Here is a 21,845-nt window from a genome sequence, read left to right on the forward strand (position 1 = left end):
TCTAAAAAAAAAAAAAAACAAAAAAAAACTTTCCCATCTATTCATACACCTACTCAGCCATTTGTGCTGTAACTGAGTCAGGAATCCCTTCAAGGGGAAGGACCACATCTCAATTTGCTATGTTGAAACTGCAGCTACTTTGTGTGCAGCTAAAGAGTGATGATCTAAGTCAGTACCTTTTGTGAACACCACTCTGGAAGCCCCACCTCCAAGGACCCATGGGGCACCTGCCTCAGTTCAGAGACTTGGCTCCACAGCCACCTCGTCTGGGTCTTGCAATGTGTACTAACAGGAACACTTACCTCTAAGTGTCACTAAGTGTTGAAATAAAGATGGTTAAAGACTGAAAAAAAATACCCCAAACCTTTCCTATCTATGATAAAAAATGTGTTCTCTTACCATTTAAACTTTTTTTTGGCCTTTCACATTCAGATTTATAATCTGCCTGACACTGATTTTTTTTGGTATGGTATAAAGTAAGACTATAACTTTATGTTTTAATATGTGGATATCAAATTGTGACAGCAGGCCTGGCACAGTGGCTCATGCCTGTAATCCCAGCACTTTGGGAGGCTGAGGCAGGTGGATCACCTGAGTTCAGGAGTTTGAGACTAGCCTGACCAACATGGTGAAACCCCATCTCTACTAAAAATACAAAATTAGCTGGATGTGGTGATACATGGCTGTAATCCCAGCTACTTGGGAGACTGAGGCAGGAGAATCGCTTGAACTTGGGAGGTGGAGGTTGCAGTGCAGTGAGATCAAATCATTGCACTCTAGCCTGGGCAACCAGAGCAAAACTCCTTCTCAAAACAACAGCAACAACAATGAAATTGTGACAGCACCATGTTTAAGTTCTGATATACAGTAGACTAAGTCCTCACATTTTATTCTTCTTCAAGAAGATCACTGCTACTGTTAATCCCTGAATTTCCATATATATTTATAATCAGCTTGCCAGATTCCACAAAATAAAAGACAAAAATATTTTGGGATTTTGACTGGTATTACGTCTACAGATCATTTTGGGGTGAATTGACATATTTATAATGGCAAGTCTTCTAATCCATGGACATGTTATAACTTTCCAACTATTTGGATCTTCCTCAATGTTTCTCAATATAGTTGTTGATATGGTCAGGCTCTGTGTCCCCACCCAAATCTCATCTTGAATTATAATCCCTATAATCCCCACCTGTCAAGGGAGAGACCAGGTGGAAGTAATTGAATCATGGGTGTGGTTTCCCCCATGCTGTTCTCCTGATAGTGAGTGAAGTCACCAGATCTGATGGTGTTATAAGGGACTCTCCCACCTTTGCTCAGCACTTTTTCTTCCTGCCACCTTTTGAAGGAGGTGCCATGCTTTCCCTTCACCTTGGCTATAACTGTAAGTTTCCTGAGGCCTCCCCAGCCATGCATGACTGTGAGTCAACTAAACCTCTTTCCTTGTTAAATTACCCAGTCCTGAACAGTTCCTTATAGCAGTGTGAAAATAGTTTAATGCAGTTATATAGTTTGCTCTGAAGACGTATTCCATCTATTTTTTTCACTTTATTCCCAAAATCTTGATTTTTTTTTCTGCTACCAAATATGGTATTATACAATTCTGCTATTGAACATGGGGGTTCACATGGTGAAACCCCGTTTCTACTAAAAATACAAAATTCTACTAAAAATACAAAAATTAGCTGGGCAGGGTGGCACGTGCCTATGGTCTCACCTACTCAGAGGCTGAGGCAGGACAATTGCTTGAACTCGGGAGGTGGAGGTTACAGTGAACCGAGATCATACCACTGCACTCCAGCCTGGACAACAGAACAAGACTCCATCTTGAAAAAAAAAATATTTTGGGGAGGGGTCCTCATTTTCTCTCTCCTTTGTTTATGTAACAAGGCCTAGTTTTATCACTGGCCTAAAAGTCTCAGATTTTGTATTTACTTTTCAGTTCCAGGTTCCTCGAACTTGGTTGGGTTTAGGTCTTGAGTCTTGGGTCCTAATTTGAATGCTTTATCTCCACCTCAGGTCACCATAGGAGGTGGTAGAAGACGAACTAGCCTCTCACTCAGAGGGACTAGAGGAGATTGATCTTTCCCTACATCCAGCCCATCACTAAACCTTTTGGTGGTATCTTCAGAACGAATTCTGAATCCACTCAGTTCTCTCCATCGCTGGGGCCACAACCCCAATCTAGCCACAGCCATGTCTTGCCTGGACAACTGAATAGCCTCCTAACTGGTTCCCATGCTTCCACTCTGTCCCTTCCAAAAATTCTTCAATCCATGGACAGAATTATAATAACTAATATAATATAATATATGATAATCAATATATATTGGCTTTCCATGGGAGACCATTCTTTTTTTTTGAGACAGGGTCTTGCTCTGTTGCCCAGGCTGGAGTGTAGTGGCACAATCTCAGCTCACTGCAACCTCTGCCTCCCAAGTTCAAGCGATTCTCATGCCTCAGCCTCCCAAGTAGCTGGGATTACAGGCACCTACCACCAAACCAGGCTAAGTTTTTCTTTTTTAGCAGAGACGGGGTTGGCCAGGCTGGTCTTGAACTCTTGACCTTGGCTGATCCACCCACCTTGGCCTCCCAAAGTGCTGGGATTACAGGAATGAGCCACTGCACCTCGTTGGCAGACCATTCTTATGAGAAGTCACTCATGAGCCTTTCTCTTCACTCATATAATAAAATCTAAACTTCTGACACTGGCCTACAAGACTAAGTCCAGGCTGACCTCTGCCTCCCTGTCCAACCTTTGCCTGTATTACTCAACCCCTCCTATTACATCTAGTGCCTGGCCTTCTGAAAGTTTCCAGAATATACCTGTTTTGGTTCATTCTCACATTGCTATAAAGAACTACCTGAGACTGGGCAATTTATAAAGAAAAGAGGTTTAAGTGACTCAGTTCCACAGGCTATACAGGAGGCATTGACTGGGGAGGCCTCAAAAAACTTACAATCTTGGTGGAAGGGTAGAGGGGAGGCAATCATGTCTTCACATTGCAGCAGGAGAGACAGCAAGTGAAGGGGGAAGTACCACACACTTTAAAACCATCAGCTTTCATGAGAACTCACTCATTGTCATGAGAACAGCAAGGGGGAAATCTGCCTCCATGATCCAGCCACCTCTTACCAGGTCCCTCCCCCAACATTGGGGATTCTATTCAACGCACAGAGCCAAAGCATATCATTCTGCCTCTGACCCCTCCCAAATCTCATGTCCTTCTCATAGTTCACAATACAATCAATCACGTCTTCCCAACGGTCCCTTGAAGTCTTAACTCATTCCAGCCTTAACTCAAATGTCCAAGTCCTCTGCAGGGGTTGAGAAAATTCAAACAAAAAACAAAATAAAACAAAAAAGTCCAAGTCCAAAGTCTCATCTGAGACAAGGCAAGTCCCTTCCACCTACGAGCATGTAAAATCAAAAACAAGTTAGTTACTTCCAAAATACAATGGGGGTACAGGTATATGTTTAATGCTTCCATTCCAAATGAGATAAATTGGCCAAAACAAAGAGGCTACAGGCCCCATGCACATTCAAAACCCAGCAGGATCGTTATTAAATCTTAAAGCTCCAAAATATTCTCCTTTGACACCATGTCTCACATCCAGGGCATGCTGATGCAAGGGATGGGCTCCCAAAGCCTTGGGCAGCTCCGCCTTTGTGGCCTTGCAGGGTATAGCCCCCGTGGCTGCTGTTGAGTGCCTGTGGCTTTTCCAGGTGCACAGTGCAAGCTGTTGGTGGATCTACCATTCTGGAGTCTGGAAGACAGTGGCCCTCTTGTCACAACTCCACTAGTCAGTGCCCTAGTGGGGAGTCAATGTGGACGCTCCAACCCCACATTTGCCCTCCACACTGCCCTAGTAGAGGTTCTCCATGAGGGCTATGCCCCTGTAGCATACTTCTGCCTGGACCCCAGGTGTTTCCATACATCCTCTGAAATCCAAGTGGAGGCTCCCAAACAGCAACTCTTGCCTTCTGCGCATCCACAGGCCCAATACCACTTGGAAGCTGCCAAGACTTGGGGCTTGCACCCTCTGAAGCAATGGCCTGAGCTAAAGCCCTTCATGGCAGAAAGGCAAAGGGGAGGCAAGCCTGTTTTCCCATGGTGGCAGGAGAGAAAGCTGGAGAAGGGGGAAGTGGCACACACTTTTAAACTATCAGAGCTTGTGAGAACCCACTATCATGAGATCAGCAAGGGAGAAATCCGCGGCCATGATCCAATCACCTCCCACCAGTTCCTCCCCCATCATAGAAGGTTACAATTCAATATGAGATTTGGGTGGGGACACAGAGCCAAACCATATCAATACCTTTGCTGTTCTCATGCCAGGACTGCTCTTTTGGCAACTTTCTACCTGGTTACTTCATCCTTCAGGTTGGGATTTTTTTTTTTTTTTTTTTTTGAGACAGGCTGTCCTCTATTCCCCAGATTGGAGTGCAGTGACACCACCTAGGCTCACTGCAACCTCCACCTCCCATGCTCAAGCGATCCTCCCACCTCAGCCCCCTGAGTAGCTGGGACTACAGGCATGCACCATCATGCCTGGCTAATTTTTAAAATTTTTGTAGACATGGGGTTTCGCCATGTTGCCCAGGCTGCTCTCAAACTCCTGGGCTCAAGCAATACACCTGCCTCAGCCTCTCAAATCACTGGGATTACAGGCATGAGCCACTGTGCCAGGCCCAGGTTAGGCCCTTTAAAAATTTCTCTGCAGAGAAACCTTCTGACCACCCTCCTTATTTCCTACCATAGTGTCTCTTTGGTTTTCCAAATCACATTTATCACAAGAGGGACAATCATTTCATTTGCTCTTTGATTGCTGGATTATTGTTTGTCTTCCTCATCAGACTGTGAACCACAGAAGAGCAGGGACCCTGGCTGTTTTATTCACCGTTGTATCTTTGGCACATGGTACTGTGCTCACCATCTGGAAGAGATATATGTCAGACAGGGCCTTGCTCTGTTACCCAGGCTGGAGTGCAATGGTGCAATATTGGCTCACTACAGCCTCAACCTCCCAGGCTCAAATGATCCTCCCACCTCAGCCTCCTGAGTAGCTGGGACTACAGGCACATACCACCACATCTGGCCAATATTTGTTCATTTGTTTGTGTGTGTGTGTGTTTTTGAGACAAAGTCTCACATTGTCGCCCAGGCTGGAGTGCAATGGGGCAGTCTCAGCTCACTGCAACCTCCGCCTCCTGGGTTCATGCAATTCCCCTGCCTCGGCCTCCCGAGTAGCTGGGATTACAGGCGCACACCACTATACCCGGCTAATTTTTTGTGTTTTTAGTAGACACAGGGTTTCACTCTTTTGGCCAGACTGGTCTCAAACTCCTGACTTTGTGATCTGCCCACCTCAGCCTCCCAAAGTGCTGCGATTACAGGAGTGAGCCACTGCACCCACCCTATAAGATATTTCGTAAATGTTTGTTGAATGAATATATACACCTTGCTTAAGCTAGAAGACAGAAGTTGGAGCACAGGGATCCCTGACAAAGGCCACAAGAAACTTCCCAGAGTCTCAAGTGATTGTGCATAATGATTAGTAATGATGACGTGTATGTCTGGGAGAGGGGATGGGTGAATTAATTGAGAACGAACCCAGTACAAAAGTTCTTCACCTAGTTAGAGGCCACTTGAGAGTCCCATCTGTTGGCCCCTTAACAATTCCATCTTTCTGATATGTCTCCCTCCTTCATCTGAATGATTGAAAGGAAGAAGAATACCGAAAAACAGGAAGAGTGGGGTTTTAAAAGAAGCAGACTGTTTGCACACTGGTGCCACCTGCTAGCTTCTGCTGTGGCTGGGGGCCACTGTGGGGCACTCATGGGGATGTCCATTGTGGTTCAGGGTCAGAATTCTCGCCTGCCTTGTGGGAGGCTCAGATTCCATTTCTGGTCTGTGCGACTTCCTTTCAGCCCACCACCTGGCACACAGCAGAAACTCAATAGATATTTGTTAAACGATTGAATGAGCAAGGTCCTTTGATATTGGCTATCAAGGACACAGATTAAATGGTCCAACTGTGCCTTCTAGCAGTTATTTTCTCCTATACACTACCCATATCTACAGCCTCTTCCAGCAGCTGCTACCGGGAGACTGGTGGTGCTTGTTACCTCCTCTCGGTAACTGATAAGAAAAAGAGAGAAGAGATGCAAAAATATTGCCTGGAGATGGGAGTGGAGGCGGGAGAGCAGGACCTCCCCCAGATTCCAGAGAAACAGCTGCGCCAGGAGAATATTAACACTTCAGGGTGAAGACATGTTTCGTACTCCACAGCCCCCACCCCAATATACTTCTGTCTTCTGTTCATTATGACTTCTCGTCTTGGGTTATTTTCATTTTCCACACCAGTTTATCAAATAGATACAGAAAATATAAACACATTAGTTGCCTACCTTTACGTGGGTGCTACCACAAAATGATCACTTGGCGAAAAGTGTTTTAAAAACCACCATGACACACAGAGCCAGACCGATGCGCGCTCTCCAGCCCCCAGCAGTATTCTGTCATCGCTTAACTTCATCCTGGGTTTACTTGCTCAGTTTAGTGTTAATTTTGGATTCCAACCTGGCTGAGGCTTTTCATGTAGTCAGAAGCTTCCTAGGGTCTTTCTGGGCTCTGCTTCAGGCTACAGAACAGCTAAGCCTAGTGGCAAAGCTCCTAACTCACAGGACTCTTTCTCTGTCCGCATTTTCAAAGAGGACACTTTCATCTCCCACTGCCATTCTAATTTGCCATCCACATAGTTGACCTGGAAAGCTGACCCGGAAAGCACACCCATTGGTGGATTCTGGCTCTCCTGCTATGCCTCTGGACTTTCTCTTCAGCCTCTTCTCCCTGAGGTTAAAATAGAAGGGTAGGCGAGAACAAAAACCCCGGGGGATGGGGAAGTCAGGGGCCCTGGTATCTACCTCGGGGATGTGTCCTCTGAGCAGGATGCGGTTACCTGGGTGACCAGAGTCAGTCTTCAGGCCTTTGAAGAAGCCCCCTAGTTCGAATGCTAATTTACACTTCTTCAAAGCGCCCTCATTTTTTTTTTAACAAGGTGAGGCAGCTTGGATTTAAAGGGACATTGTCCTTTGTCGGCCTTTGAATGGTTTTAAAGCATGTTCTGATGGAAGCAAAACCCAATCCTGAAGTAGTTTTCTCCGAGGGTGCTCCAGGAAGCCGACTCCCCAGGCCCTAGGACTTGGCAAGGGCAGGCTGTGGGGTAACTTGAGAGCTTCCCACCTTCTTGTGGAGTTGGTCCCTGGCTGATGGGGACAGATGTCTCATTCCCAGGAATGTGCTGGGGGAGCTGCAAAGTGTCCTGAATGATCTGGACAGCCTGGGAATTTCTGTCTTGCCTCCCTTCACAAGGTGTTATATCCTTAGACCTCAGTCTCTTCTTCTCTGTAAAATAAAGGGCTTTCACTTTTGCCATATGACCTCCACCGATTGTACTATTATTTAGTTTCATGTTGTTTAATAGACTCATTTTTGTTTACTTGAATACATACATAGAAAGGAAACGACATCTCCAGTTCTCTATAAATGGAGAACTGGCAGCATGCTACATTAATAGAATGAATCAGGGCCAACCAGGCACAGGACCTAGAGTCTATTGGTTTTTCAGGGGCCAATGGAAATGGTTTAATTGTAATTTCTTTCTTTCTTTTTTTTTTTCTCTTTTTGAGATGGAGTCTCACTCTGTCACCCAGGCTGGAATGCAGTGGTGCGATCTCTGCTCACTACAACTTCTGCATCCTGAGTTCAAGAAATTCTCTGCCTCAGCTTCCCTAGTTGCTGGGATTACAGGCACATGCCACCACACCCAGCTAATTTTTGTATTTTTAGTAGAGATGGGGGTTTCACCATCTTGGCCAGCCTCGTCTTGAACTCCTGACCTGATGATCCACCCGCCTCAGACTCCCAAAGTGCTGAGATCACAGCCATGAGCCGCTGCACCAGACCACTGTAATTTCTTTTAAAATTAGGAGAAAAAAGGCTGGGCGCAGTGGCTTGCGCCTGTAATCCCAGCACTTTGGGAGGCCGAGGCGGGTGGATCACGGGGTCAAGAGATCGAGACCATCCTGGTCAACATGGTGAAACCCCGTCTCTACTAAAAATACAAATTTTCAGCTGGGCATGGTGGTGTGTGACTGTAATCCCAGTTACTCAGGAGGCTGAGGCAGGAGAATTGCCTGAACCCAGGAGGCGGAGTTTGCGGTAAGCCGAGATCGTGCCATTGCACTCCAGCCTGGGTAACAAGAGCAAAACTCCGTCTCAAAAAAAAAAAAAAAAAAAAAAAAAATTAGGAGAAAAAAATAAATATAATAGCAATGCATAAATAATGAGGCCTGGTGCGGTGGCTCATGTCTGTAATCCCAGCATTTTGGGAGGCCAAGGCAGGCAGATTACTTGAGGTCAGGAGTTTGAGACCAGCCTGGCCAACATGGTGAAACCTGTCTCTACTAAAAATAGAAAAATTAGCCGGGCATGGTGGTGGGTGCCTGTAATCTTGTCTCAAAAAAAAAAAAAAAAAAGAAGGCAGAGTGTGGTAGGTGACGCCTATAATCCTAGGACTTTGGCAGGCCAAGGCCGGTGGATCACTTGAGGTCAGGATTTCAAAATCAGCCTGGCCAACATGGTGAAGCCCTGTCTCTACTAAAAATACAAAAAATTAGCAGGGTATTGGTGGCAGGTGCTTGTAATCCCAGCTACTAGGGATGCTGAGGCAGGAGAATCGCTTGAACCTAGGAGGTGGAGGTTGCAGTGAGCCAAGTCTGCACCACTACCCTCCAGCCTGGGCAACAGAGCAAGACTCTGTGTAAAATAATAATGATAGTAATGAGAATGAATCTAGCCAGGATTATATTCTTATTTATAACAATGCAATCATAAGATACAATTTTTAAAAAACATTTTGGCCAGGTGTGGTAGCTCACACCTGTAATCCCAGGACTTTGGGAGGCCGAGGTGGGCAGATCACCTGAAGTCAGGAGTTTGAGACCAGCCTGGCCAATGTGGTGAAACCTTGTCTCTACTAAAAAAAAAAAAAAAATTAGCCGGGTGTGGTGGCAAGAGCCTGCAGTCCCAGCTACTCGGGAGGCTGAGGTGGGAGAATTGCTTGAATCACTTGAATCTGGGAGGCAGAGGTTGTGGTGAGCTGAGATGGCACCACTGCCTTCCAGCATGGGCAACAGAGCAAGACTCCATCTCAAGAAAACAAAAATAAAAATGACATTTCTATTTAAATTTTGTAGTATGAAAATTTCTACGGTGCAAAGCAGTAGAAAATAAGTCTCCTTCCTACTCCATCCCTAGCCACCTGGCTTCCCTCTTCAAACTGATAAATCACTCTTATCCATTTCTTAAGCATCCATCAAGGTTAGTCTATAATTGTTCAAAGATACATTTCAGAAAAAGGTAAAATAATAACTCTTATACAGATATAATAGGAACACGTGTTAAAGATTTCATTCTACTCTTTTATCAGTGAGAGAACCAGGCAAATGTTAGAATCAAAGAGATGTTAGAATCAAAAGAGAATCTGAAAACAGACACATCTGTAGATCAAGACTATTGAAATGAATGCATAAATAAAGGCAACTGGCCGGGCATGGTGGCTCAAGCCTGTAATCCCAGCACTGTGGGAGGCCGAGGCGGGTGGATCACGAGGTCAAGAGATCGAGACCATCCTGGTCAACATGGTGAAACCCCGTCTCTACTAAAAATACAAAAAATTAGCTGGGCATGGTGGCGCATGCCTGTAATCCCAGCGACTCAGGAGGCTGGGGCAGGAGAATTGCCTGAACCCAGGAGGCGGAGGTTGCCATGAGCCGAGATCGCGCCATTGCACTCCAGCCTGGGTAACAAGAGCGAAACTCCGTCTCAAAATAAAATAAAATAAAATAAAATAAAATAAAAAAAGGCAACTGGCTCTTCCATGGGGCAAGGGGAAGGAAGTCAATCAAGCCTCTGTAATAACTCAAAGACGGTAAAAGGCAGACAACGTGAAAGAATATGCTGTATGTAGAAAAAGTTGGTTTCCTCCCAAATTGATAACCACTCTATCAGGTGTTTAGGTATCTTTCCAGGTTAGTCTCTAACATCCAAACATAAATGTGTATATTGTAGGGTTTTGTTTTGTTTTGTTTTTTGAGACAAACTGTAGCTCTGTCACCCAGGCTGGAGTACAGTGGCATGATTACTGCAGACTGCAGCCTCGACCTCCCAGGATCGAGCTATCCTCTCACCTCAGCCTCTCAAATATCTGTGACTATAGGCACATGCCACTATACCTGGCTAACTTTTAATTATTTTTAGAGATGGGGTCTTACCATGTTGCTCAGGCTTGTCTGGAACTCCTGGCCTCAAGCGATCCTCCTGCCTTAACCTCTCAAAGTGCTGGGATTATAGGTATGAGCCATTGTGCCCAGCTTATGCTGCCGTCTTTAAACACACAGGTATGGTGCCATGCCATATGCAGTGTCTGAAAAGCCTTTCACCCCCCCCACCCCATGTATTAATATATTTCTCGACTTTTTTAGAAAGTCTCTAAGATCCTCTCCAACTCTATAATTGGGCCTCCTCCAGCCCAGACAGAGCTGTCAAAAATGTTTACAGCCAGGCACTGTGACCCACACCTGTAGTCCCAGTTATTCTGGAGGCTAAGGCAGGAGGATTGCTTGAGGCCAGGAGTTCAAGGCTGTAGGGTGCTCTGACTGTGCCTGTGAATAGCTGCTGTACTCCAGCCTGGGCAACACAGTGAGACCCCACCTCAAAAAAAAAAAAAAAAAAAAAAGAAATTTCTGCCTCATTCAAGGGTGGTAGATGACAACCATTATCCCCCATGAAGTACCTGGGAGAGACCTGAGCAGCAATCAGGCACTGCCACACCTACGACAGGAGCAAATCTATGCCTGCAAAGGCCACAGATGTCATGGAGCCTAAGAAACCCTGACCCTCTGCCGGACACGATGGCTCACACCTGTAATCCCAGCGCTTTGGGAGGATGAGAGGGGCGGATCACCTGAGGTCAGGAAATCGAGACCAGCTTGACCAACATGGAGAAACCCAATCTCTACTAAAAATACAAAATTCACCAGGTGTGGTGGCGCATGCCTGTAATCCCAGCTACTCGGGAGGCTGAGGCAGGAGAATTGCTTGAACCTGGGAGGCAGAGGTTGCAGTGAGCAGAGATCACACCATTGCACTCCAGCCTGGGCAACAAGAGCAAAATGCTGTCTCAATAAATAAATAAATAAACCCTGACCCTAAGGAAAGGAAAGAATCAGAGGTAGGAGATTAACAAGTAAAAAGAGACTCTAGAGCACTTGTTACCTTACAAGGCTAAATGGCTAAAAAAAAACACCCAGGTGATGCTGGCCAGGCCAGGAAAAATAGGAGATGATGAAGATTGTGGCATACAGGGGTATGCATTCCTGGTGCAGAGGGACAGGATTCTGATCTGTCCTCCAGGCTGGTGTGCAGTGGCACAATCACAGCTCACTGCAGCCTCCAAATCCTGGGCTCAAGCTGTCCTTCTACCTCAGCCTCCCAAGTACGTAGAAATACAGGCATGTGCCCGGCTAAATTTTTTTTTTTTTGAGATGTAGTTTTGCTCTTGTTGCCCGAGCTGGAGTGCAATGGTGCCATCTCGGCTCACTGCAACCTCCACCTCCTGGGTTCAAGTGATTCTCCTGCCTCAGCCTCCTGAGTACCGAGGATTACAGGTGCCTGACACCATGCCTGGCTAATTTTTATATTTTTAGTAGAGATGGGGTTTCACCATGTTGGCCAGGCTGGTCTTGAAATCCTGACCTCAGGTGATTCTCCTGCCTTAGTCTCCCAAAGTGCTGGGATTACAGGTGTGAGTCACTGCACCTGGCCATTTTTTTTTTTTTTTTAATATTGTAAAAACAGGGTTTCCCTATATTGCCCAGGCTGGTCCCAAACTCCTAGCGTCAAGCCATCTCCATCTTCCTGCCTTGGCCTCCCACAGTGCTGGGAATATAGACAGGCATCAGCCACTATGCCTGGACTTCATTTTTCAAGAGAAGCCAGAAATAAATATTTTATTTTATTTTTAAAAATGCTTTTCTTGTTAGGATAGCAAAGAAATAAACATTCTAATGCAAAAATCTTCTGTGTTAAAAAGAGAATCTTTCTTATTTAATTGGTTTTTTTTTTTTTTTTTTGAGACAGTCTTAGTTTCTCACTCAGACTGGAGTGCAGAGGCGCAATCTCTGCTCACAGCAACCTCTGCCTCGCAGGCTCAAGTAATTATCCTGCCTCAGCCTCCCAAGTAGTTGGAATTACAGGCATGCGTCACTACTGCCTGGCTAATTTTTCTATTTTTGTAGAGATGGGGTTTCACCATGTTGGTCAGGCTGGTCTCAAACTTCTGACCTCAAATAATCTGCCCACCTCGGCTTCCCAAAGTGTCGGGATTACAGGCGTAAGCTACCGAGCCTGACCAAAATGTTATCCATTTTTGAAGAGGTAGTTCATTCACATTGTTCCAAAAATTAAAGGAAATAAGCTATAAAGTAAAAAATTCCCTCTGTCTCCTCCAACCTAATCACCGAGTTACCCTCTCCAGAGATCATCACTGTCACCGGTATCTTGTATTTTTCCAGAAATGTTCTAAGCTTATGAGGCAAATGTTATTTTCCCTTTATTCACACAGCTTATAACATACTTTTCACAGGATACTACATTTTGTCTTTTCCCTATAAAGAGCCTTCTCTATCAATGCACAAACAGATTCCTCATTCTTGCTTACAACTGCCTGATTTTTTTTTTAATTTTAAAAAATAGAAAAAATAAAATAAACAGACACAGGATCTCCTTATGTGGCTCAAGCTGGTCTTGAACTCCTGGGCTCAAGGGATCCTCCTGCCTCGGACTCCCAAAGTGCTGGGATTATCGGCTTAAGCCACCACTGGCATGCCTGATATTTCTTTATATGTATCATTATTTAGCCAGACCCCTTTTGGTAGACATAGAGATTGCTTCCAAAGTTTTGCTATAATAAACAAGCTTATGTTTGTATTATTTCACACACTGATAATAAATCTATTGGATAAAATGTCTAGAGGCAAAACTGATGAATCAAAGGAATGCATATTTATAATTTTGAAAGATACCAACAATTTACTCATCATAGAGATGGTACACCTTTACGTTTTCTTTTTCTTTTTTTTTTTTTTTTTGCAACAGAGTTTGGCACTGTCACCCAGGCTGGGGTGCAATGGTGCAATCACATTTACATTTCTATCAGTAATATATGAGAGTGACTATTTTCCCATACTCTCCCAAAGATATGCATTATCAAACTTAAAAAAAAAAAAAATCCTTTTTTTTCTTTCCATGCCTAATGCAGCCGTGGCTTGTGGTCCCAAGAAGCATCTGAAGCAGCTCCAAAACACTGGATGCTGGATAAATTGACCAGTCTGTTTGCTCCTCGTCCATCCACTGGTTCCCACAAGTTGAGGGAGTGTCTCCTCCTCATTATTTTCCTAAGGAACAGACTTAAGGATGTCCTGACAGGAGATGATGTAAAGAAGACCTGCGTTAAGATCGATGGCAGGGTCCAAACTGATATAACCTATTCTGGATTCATGGATGTCATCAGTATTGACAAGACAGGAGAGGATTTCTGTGTGATCTATGACACCAAGGGTCGCTTTGCTGTACATCATGTTACACCTGAGGAGTCCAAGTACAAGTGGTGCAAAGCGAGAAAAATCTTTGTGGGCACAAAAGGAATCCCTCACCCGGTGACTCATGATGCTCGCACCGTCCGTTACCCTGATCCTCTCATCAAGGTGAATGATCCCATTCAGATTGATTCGGAAACTGGCAAGATTACTGATTTCATCAAGTTCAATGCTGAAAACCTGCGTACGGTGACTGGAGGTGCTAACCTGGGAAAAATTGGTGTGATCACCAACAGAGAGAGAGAGGCACCCTGGATCTTTTGACATAGTTCACCTGAAAGATGCCAGTGGCAACAGTTTTGCCACTCGACTTTCCAACATTTTTGTTATTGGCAAGGGCAACAAATCATGGATTTCTCTTCCCCAGGGAAGGGGTATCTGCCCTGCCATTGCTAAAGAAACAAAGAGACTGGTGGCCAAACAGAGCAGTGGGTGAAATGGACCCTGGGTGACATGTTGGATCTTTGTATGTAATTTAAAATAATGGGCATGATTAATTAAAAATAATATTTTTGTCAATCTGATGAAAATGGCACTTTGGTGTGATTTTCATGTGTATTTTCCCTATGATGAGCATAGTTTATTATCTTTTCTCATATTTAGGAACAATTCATATGTTCTTTTCATTGAATTATCTTTTACATGCTTTGTTTTCAACTAGAGTTTTTTGGGTTTTTTTTGAGACGGAGTCTTGCTCTGTCACCCAAGCTGGAGTGCAATGGCATGATCATGGTTCACTGCAACCTCTGCCTCCTGGGTTCAAGTGATTCTATTGCCTCAGCCTCCCGAGTAGCTTACAGGCATGCACCTCCACACCTGGTTAATTTTGTATTTTTCGTAGAGACAGGTTTTGCCATGTTGGCCAGGCTGCTCTTAAACGCCTGACCTCAGATGATCCACCAACCCTGGCTTCCCAAGGGCCACTGATATTTTTATTCATTTATAGGTGCTCTTTCTATATTAGGGGAATTAATCCTTTGCTTGGAGTAGGTTTCAAATAAGTTTCCTAGTTTGGTATTTAGGTTGCTTTTTTTTTTCTTTTTTTTTGAGACAGAGTCTCACTCCGTCACCAGGGGCCAGGCTGGAGTGCAGTGGCACGACCTCGGCTCACTGCAACCTCTGCCTCCCGGGTTCAAGTAATTCTCCTGCCTCAGCCTCCCAAGTAGCTGGGACTACAGGCACGCACCACCACACCCAGCTAACTTTTTTGTATTTTTAGTAGAGATGGGGTTTCACCATGTTGGCCAGGATGGTCTTGATCTCTTGACCTGGTGGTCCGCCTGCCTCAGCCTCCCAAAGTGCTGGGATTATAGGTGTGAGCCACCTCGCCTGGCCGCCTTTTTTTTTTTTTTTTTTTAAGAGATGTTTCGCTTTGTCACTGGGGCTGGAGTGCAGTGGCATGATCAAGGCTTACTGCAGTCTTAACCTCCCAGGCTCAAATGATCCTCCCAAATCAGCCTCCAGAATAGCTAGGACTATAGGCATCCACCACTGGGAAGGGCTAATTTTTTTTTTTTTAAGACAGATTCTTGCTCTGTCGCCCAGGCTGTAGCACAGTGGCACAATCTTGGCTCTCGGGATCCTCCGTTGCCCGGGTTCAAGCAATTCCCCTGCCTCAGCCTCCTGAGTAGCTGGGACTATAGTCGCATGCCACTACACCTGGCTAATTTTTTTGTATTTTAGTAGAGACAGGTTTCACCATGTTGGCCAGGATGTTCTCGATCTCCTGACCTCATGATCCGCCCGCCAGAGCCTCTCAAAGTGCTGGGATTACAGGCGTGAGCCACTGCACTTGGCCTTTTTTTTTTTTTTTTTTTTGAGATGGAGTCTCACTCTGTCACCCAGGCTGGAGTTCAGTGGCACGGTTTCAGCTCACTGCAACCTCTGCCTCCAAGGTTCAAGTGATTCTCGTGCCTTAGCCTTTTGAATAGCTGGGATTACAGATATGTGCGACCACACCCAGCCAGTTTTTGTATTTTTAGTAGAGACAGGTTTTCACTGTGTTGCCCAGGCTGGTCTCAACCTCCTGACCTCAGGTGATCCACTCACCTCGGCCTCCCAAAGTGCTTGGATTACAGGTGTAAGCCACCACATCCAGCCAAATTTTTAAAATAAATTTTTGGTGGCCCAGTGTGGTGGCTCACACCTGTAATCCCAGCACTTTGGGAGGCCGAGGTGGGTAGATCACAAGGTCAGGAGTTCAAGGCCAGCTTGGCCAACATGGTGAAACTCTGTCTTTACTAAAAATACAAAATTAGCTGGGAGTGGTGGCACATGCCTGTAATCCCAGCTACTTGGGAGGCTGAGGCAGGAGAATCGCTTGAACCCGGGAGGCAGAGGCTGCAGTGAGCCAAGATTGCACCACTGCACTCCAGCCTAGGTAACAGAGCGAGGCTCTGTCTCAAAAAAAAAAAAAAAAAAAGAAATTTTTGTAGAGCTAGGTTTCCAAACATGAGCCGCCATGCCTGGCCAGGTCTCTCATTTTTAAAAATGCTGCATTGATGGGGTTCAAGATATACTACTCTAATATGACCAGAATATGTCATCCCAAAATATGTTTCTATTACTGAAAACTCTCGTGAAGGGAAAGAGCAGGGACTCCGCTCTACATAACAAATCTTACCCGTGTTTGTGGTGTTTTTCCTGGCCTCCTCACTTTTCTTCTTTGCTTCAGCAGGCAGGAATATTTAGGGTCCCTCTTGGAGATTTACTCATTTCCCTGAGTATCTCCCACATATTCATAAGGTGTATATGTTAATAAGCTTGTTTGCCTCTTAATTTGTCTTTTGTTACAGGAGTCTGCCCCAACTAAGAATGATGAAGGGCAGAGAAAAAGGTATTTTTGTTCCCCTATGACATCATAGCTTAAAACACGTGTAAGCCACATAAAGCCTGCAAAATCAAACTCGTTTCTGAGTCACCAGTTTGCCTAATCGTAGGGAAATGGATGGGAAAACGAAGGTAGGGAGGCTATGAATTGCATGGGCCAGAGTCATGCAGCTGTAACCAAGGACCTCACCATATCCAGGTTCAGGACAAGGGGATGCTTCTTGAATACCAGCTGTCCCTGATGACAATCCAACAGCGAGGTGGAACTCCTCTGCTCCCACCAAATGGCCCAATTCAGAAAAACTCATGAACAAGACTGAGGCTGAGCCTGTGGGGAAGAACCTGCACAGCAGGAAGTAGGCCAGGACCAAGTATCCCTGAGTTCTAATCCATGACCTGGGCAAGGTCTTTCCCCTATCTGGGCCCCTGTTTTCTTATCCAACCCAGTGGGATGTGGTGGGGAGTGGTTATATAATACTGCAGTTGACCCTTGAACATGGGTTTGAGCCTCACAGGTCCACTTACAGGTAGATTTCCTTCTGCCTCTGCTACTCCTGAGACTGCAAGACCAACCCCTCCTCTTCCTCCTCCTCCTGAGCCTACTCAGCATGAAGACAACAAACATGAAAATCACTGTGATGATCCACTTCTACTTAACAAATAGTAGATATATTTCCTCTTCCCTATGATTTCCTTAATAACATTTTATTTTCTCCAGCTTACTTTAAGAATACAGTATATAGCCGGGCGCGGTGGCTCACGCCTGTAATCCCAGCACTTTGGGAGGCCGAGGCGGGTGGATCACGAGGCCAAGAGATCGAGACCATCCTGGTCAACATAGTGAAACCCCGTCTCTACTAAAAATTCAAAAAATCAGCTGGGCATGGTGGCGCGTGCCTGTAATCCCAGCTACTCAGGAGGCTGAGGCAGGAGAATTGCCTGAACCCAGGAGGCGGAGGTTGCGGTGAGCCGAGATCGCGCCGTTGCACTCCAGCCTGGGCAACAAGAGCGAAACTCCATCTCAAAAAAAAAAAAAAAAAGAATACAGTATATAATATCTGTAACGTACAAAATATATAATATATGTGAATCAACTTGACGTTCTCAGTCAGGCTTCTGTTCAACAGTAGGCTGTTAGTAGTTAAATTCTGGGGCAGTGAGAAGTTATATGCGAATTTTCAACTGAGCAGGGGGATCAATGCTCCTAAGCCCTGTGTTGTTCAAGCATCAACTGTAGATAATCTCAAAGCTCCCTTCCAGTTCTGAGATTAAGGGGAGCTAATTGGAATGTCCTGGGAAAGCCACATTTGAGAACATGTCTATCACTGGGCATTTTGTGGTTAAGGAAAACAACTTCTATGTGCACATCAAGTCTTCCAGGTAAAACCACATTAAGTAGACAGGGCAGAGATTCTCACTCTTTTTTTTTTTTTTTTTTTTTTTGAGATGGAGTCTTGCTCTGCCTCCCAGCCTGGACTGCAATGACGTGACCTCTGCTTACCGCAACCTCTGTTTCCCAGGTTCAAGCGATTCTCTTGCCTCAGCCTCCCGTGTAGCTGGAATTACAGGTGCCCGAAACCATGCTCGGCTAATTTTTGCATTTTTAGTAGAGATGGGGTTTCACCATATTGGCCAGGCTAGTCTCAAACTCCTGACCTCATGATCCACCTGCCTCAGCTTCCCAAAGTGCTGGGATTACCAGCACTTTGAGGGGTGAGCCACCTCACCCAGCCCTCAGCCTCATTTTTAACATAAAGAACTTAAGGCCCAGACAGACGTAGCAGTTAATAAGCAGGAAGTCAGTAGTTCTGGGTTTAAGTTCCATCTTAGAGAATGAACAGTTGTGTGACCTTGGAATAGCAGTCACCTAGCCTCAGAATTTCTTTACCTATAAAATGGAGACAAGGCTGGGTACAGTGGCTCATGCCTGGAATCCCAGCACTTTGGGAGGCTGAGGCGGGAGGATCAATCAAGCCCAGGAGTTTGAGGCCAGCCTGAGCAACACGCTGAAACTCTGTCTCTACAAAAAATACAAAAATTAGCCAGACAGGCGTGGTGGTACATGCCTGTAGTCCTAGCTACTTGGGGAGGCTGAGCTGGAAGGATCGCTTAAGCCTTTGAGGTTGAGGCTGTGGAGAGTGGTGACCATGTCACTGCACTCCAGCCTGGGTGAAGGAATGAGACTCTTTCAAAAAAAAAAAAAAATCTGGTGACAATGAAAGAACCTATTTTAGGAAGTCAGAGAGAAAATTAAGTAAGCATTATTGAATGGATCAATTATGACACTGCATGTCAAGCACTTAGTAGAACATTTGTGTCCCTCAAAATTCACATCTTGAAGCTGTAACCTCCAGTGTGGTTGCCTTTGGACATGGCACCTCTAAAGAGTACTTAGGATTAAATGAAGTCGTGGGGGTGAGACCCTAATCTGACAGAATTCATGTCCATATGAGAAGAGACACTGGAGAGCTCACTTTCTCTAATACCCACATTGCCTGTACAAGCACCCGAGGAAAGGCCATGTGAGGACACGGCAAGAAGGCAGCCGTCTGCAAGCTGGGAAGAGAGCCCTCATCAGAAATGGAATCATCTGGAATCATAATCTTGGACTTCCAGCCTCCAGAACTGTGAGAAAGTAAATCCTATCGTTAAAGCTATTTGGCTGGTGGTACTTTGTGATATCAGCCCAAACTGCTACTACACCCTTGTACATTCAATATACATTAGTTATTGTTGTTATCTGTTATTACTGCTACTTATCATGTCCAAAGTCCCACAACAAGGAAGCCAGCGAGTGGCTTAACCCAGCTGAGGAAGCGGGTCCTTGATTCACCAGGTCACCTTCCTGCTCTTGTGGCAGAAATGCCCCCAGCCTCTATCCTGGGACCCCCTGTCTCCATGACTGCCTCTGTCCATCCTTCCACCTCAACCACAGGGCAGGGCTCATGGTGCAGGAGGGGTGTGTGTGTGTGTGTGTGTGTGTGTGTGTGTGTGTATGAGACTAGCCCAGTGGAACTGGGGGTGTGGGGTAAGCAGGAGGAGGTAACTTCCCTGATCAAAAGAAGCAGGAAATTCTCTTCTGTCTCTGGTTTCTGGGAACTTCTTTAAGCTCTAGGAAGATGGAGAGAGGTGGGGTAGTTCTGAGATTAACCCTCCCTACTCCAAATAAGAACAAGCCCAAGGAATGGGCACGAAAGGAAATCAACTGATCCTTCCTGGTCCAAATTCTCCCCTCGAAGATGCACTGAAGAAGGTTGTTGGAGACATCTGAATAATCTGAACCTCTTTTTTTGTTTGTTTGTTTTTTGAGACTGGAGTTTCGCTCTTGTTGCCCAGGCTGGAGTGCAATGGCACAATCTCAGCTCACTGCATCCTCCACCTCCCATGTTCAAGTGATTCTCCTGCCTCAGCCTCCCAAGTAGCTGGGATTATAGGCATGCGCCACCACGCCCAGCTAATTTTGTATTTTTAGTAGAGACGGGGTTTCTTTATGTTGCCCAGGCTGCTCTCAAACTTCCAACCTCAGGTGATCCTCCCACCTTGGACTCCCAAAGTGCTGGGATTACAGGTGTGAGCCACTGCCCCCGGCAACTTGAACCTCTTGCCCAGAACTCTAGAGGCATTATAAATACGTAACATACTTTTGCATCTACAAGGTGTCCCCTTACATACACCATCTCATTTTATCCTCATAAGACTGGCAAACCTTACAGTTGGCAGAGCTGAGTCTTGGAAGAGACATACCTCATATGTGCACATCACTTAAGAGGTCTTCCTCCGACCACCTTATGTCATTACACAGATGTGTGTCTCTTCCTCTCAATGGTGAAAACAGAGCCAGCCTAACCCGTGCCTGAGTCCCACAGAGTGCCCCATACAAGGCCTTGTATAAGTAGGTGCTCAATAAATTTTATAGATCGATGAGTAACTGCCAGTGACCAGATCAGAGAGAAGTAAAACAGAGTCTCCTATTGGGGAAGATAGTGTTGCATTTTTCTAAGGGAGGAAGCTCAGGCATCTCTGTTCCTATAGCCTGGTACATTCACTCCTGGGCAGGCACCTGACATCATTTTATACTTATTTATTTATTTATGTATTTATTTTTATTTTTTGAGACGGAGTCTTGGTCTGTTGCCCAGGCTAGAGTGCAGTGCTGGGATCTCGGCTCACCACAACCTCTGCCTCCCAGGTTCACGTGATTCTCCTGCCTCAGCCTCCTGAGTAGCTGGGACTACAGGCACGTGCCACCATGCTCAGCTAATTTTTGGTATTTTTAGTAGAGGTGGGGTTTCACTATGTTGGCCAGGCTGGTCCCGAACTCCTGACCTCGTGATCCGCCCACCTCAACCTCCCAAAGTGCTGGGATTATGGGCATGAGCCACCACGCCCAGCCCATTTTAATATTTACTGTTATCATTATTATAACTGCCACTTATTGTCCACCATTCAAAGGTAAGTTCTTTGTAAATATCCACTCATTATTCCTCACATGCACTATTATGAGCCCCATTTAACAGATGAGAAAATGGAGGCAGAGACAGGTCAAGTAGTTTGCCCAAGGTTATTTAGCCAAGAATAGTGGAGCTGGGATTCAAACCTGATTGTTTATATTTCGGACTTAGAATTTTCAAACTTCCTCCACTTCCCTCAGCTTAGCCTCACAATGGTCCTGGGAAGCAGACAGGAGTTTCTGCCACTCACCCAAGGCCATACTGCACACGGGGGGAGATGTGGAACTAGAACCCAGCTCTCCCTGGGGCTTGTTCTGACACACAAAGGTCTGCATTGTGAAAGGACATGAAGGTCACACCTGTGGGCTGCCCCACAGTGTGTGGGCTTAGGACCCTGCTAATTCCATGACTGTGAATTTGCCTCGGGATGCAGCGTTTCTGTAAGAAAAAAAAGAGCTACAGAGCGTGGACAGAGGCGTTTGCTCCTGTTTCCATAGACACCACCCCCTTTGCTCATGCTATTCCTTCTTGTTAGAACATCTTCATCCCACGCTCTTACTCTCGCTGACTCATCATGTTTCACAATACGCTTGGATTTTTCTCTCTTCCGGGAAACGTCTGCTCCTCTCTGAAGGGAGATCAAGTGACCTTCCTCATATTCCCGGAGTACCAGGTGCTTCTCTATATCATTGCATTAAAAATTAGAACTGCATTCTCTCCCTCTGTCCCAGTAGTCTGAGAGCGCCTCAGGGGCGGGGACTCCCCTTTCTCTTCCTGGTGTTTTCTGCTGGCAACGCCTGCCCCTCAGTAGTAAGTGCTTGTTTTTGTGTTTTGTTTGT

General features: G+C 45.5%; 1 pseudogene; it reads left to right on the forward strand.

Moving 5' to 3' along the window:
* The first annotated feature begins 13,423 nt into the window (after positions 1–13,423).
* Positions 13,424–14,224, forward strand: LOC116555020 (annotated as a pseudogene).
* Positions 14,225–21,845: the final 7,621 nt, after the last annotated feature.

The sequence above is a fragment of the Sapajus apella genome, unplaced genomic scaffold (assembly GCF_009761245.1).
Source record: "Sapajus apella isolate SASKATOON/1434 unplaced genomic scaffold, GSC_monkey_1.0 scaffold14, whole genome shotgun sequence".
Classification (NCBI taxonomy): Eukaryota; Metazoa; Chordata; class Mammalia; order Primates; family Cebidae; genus Sapajus; species Sapajus apella.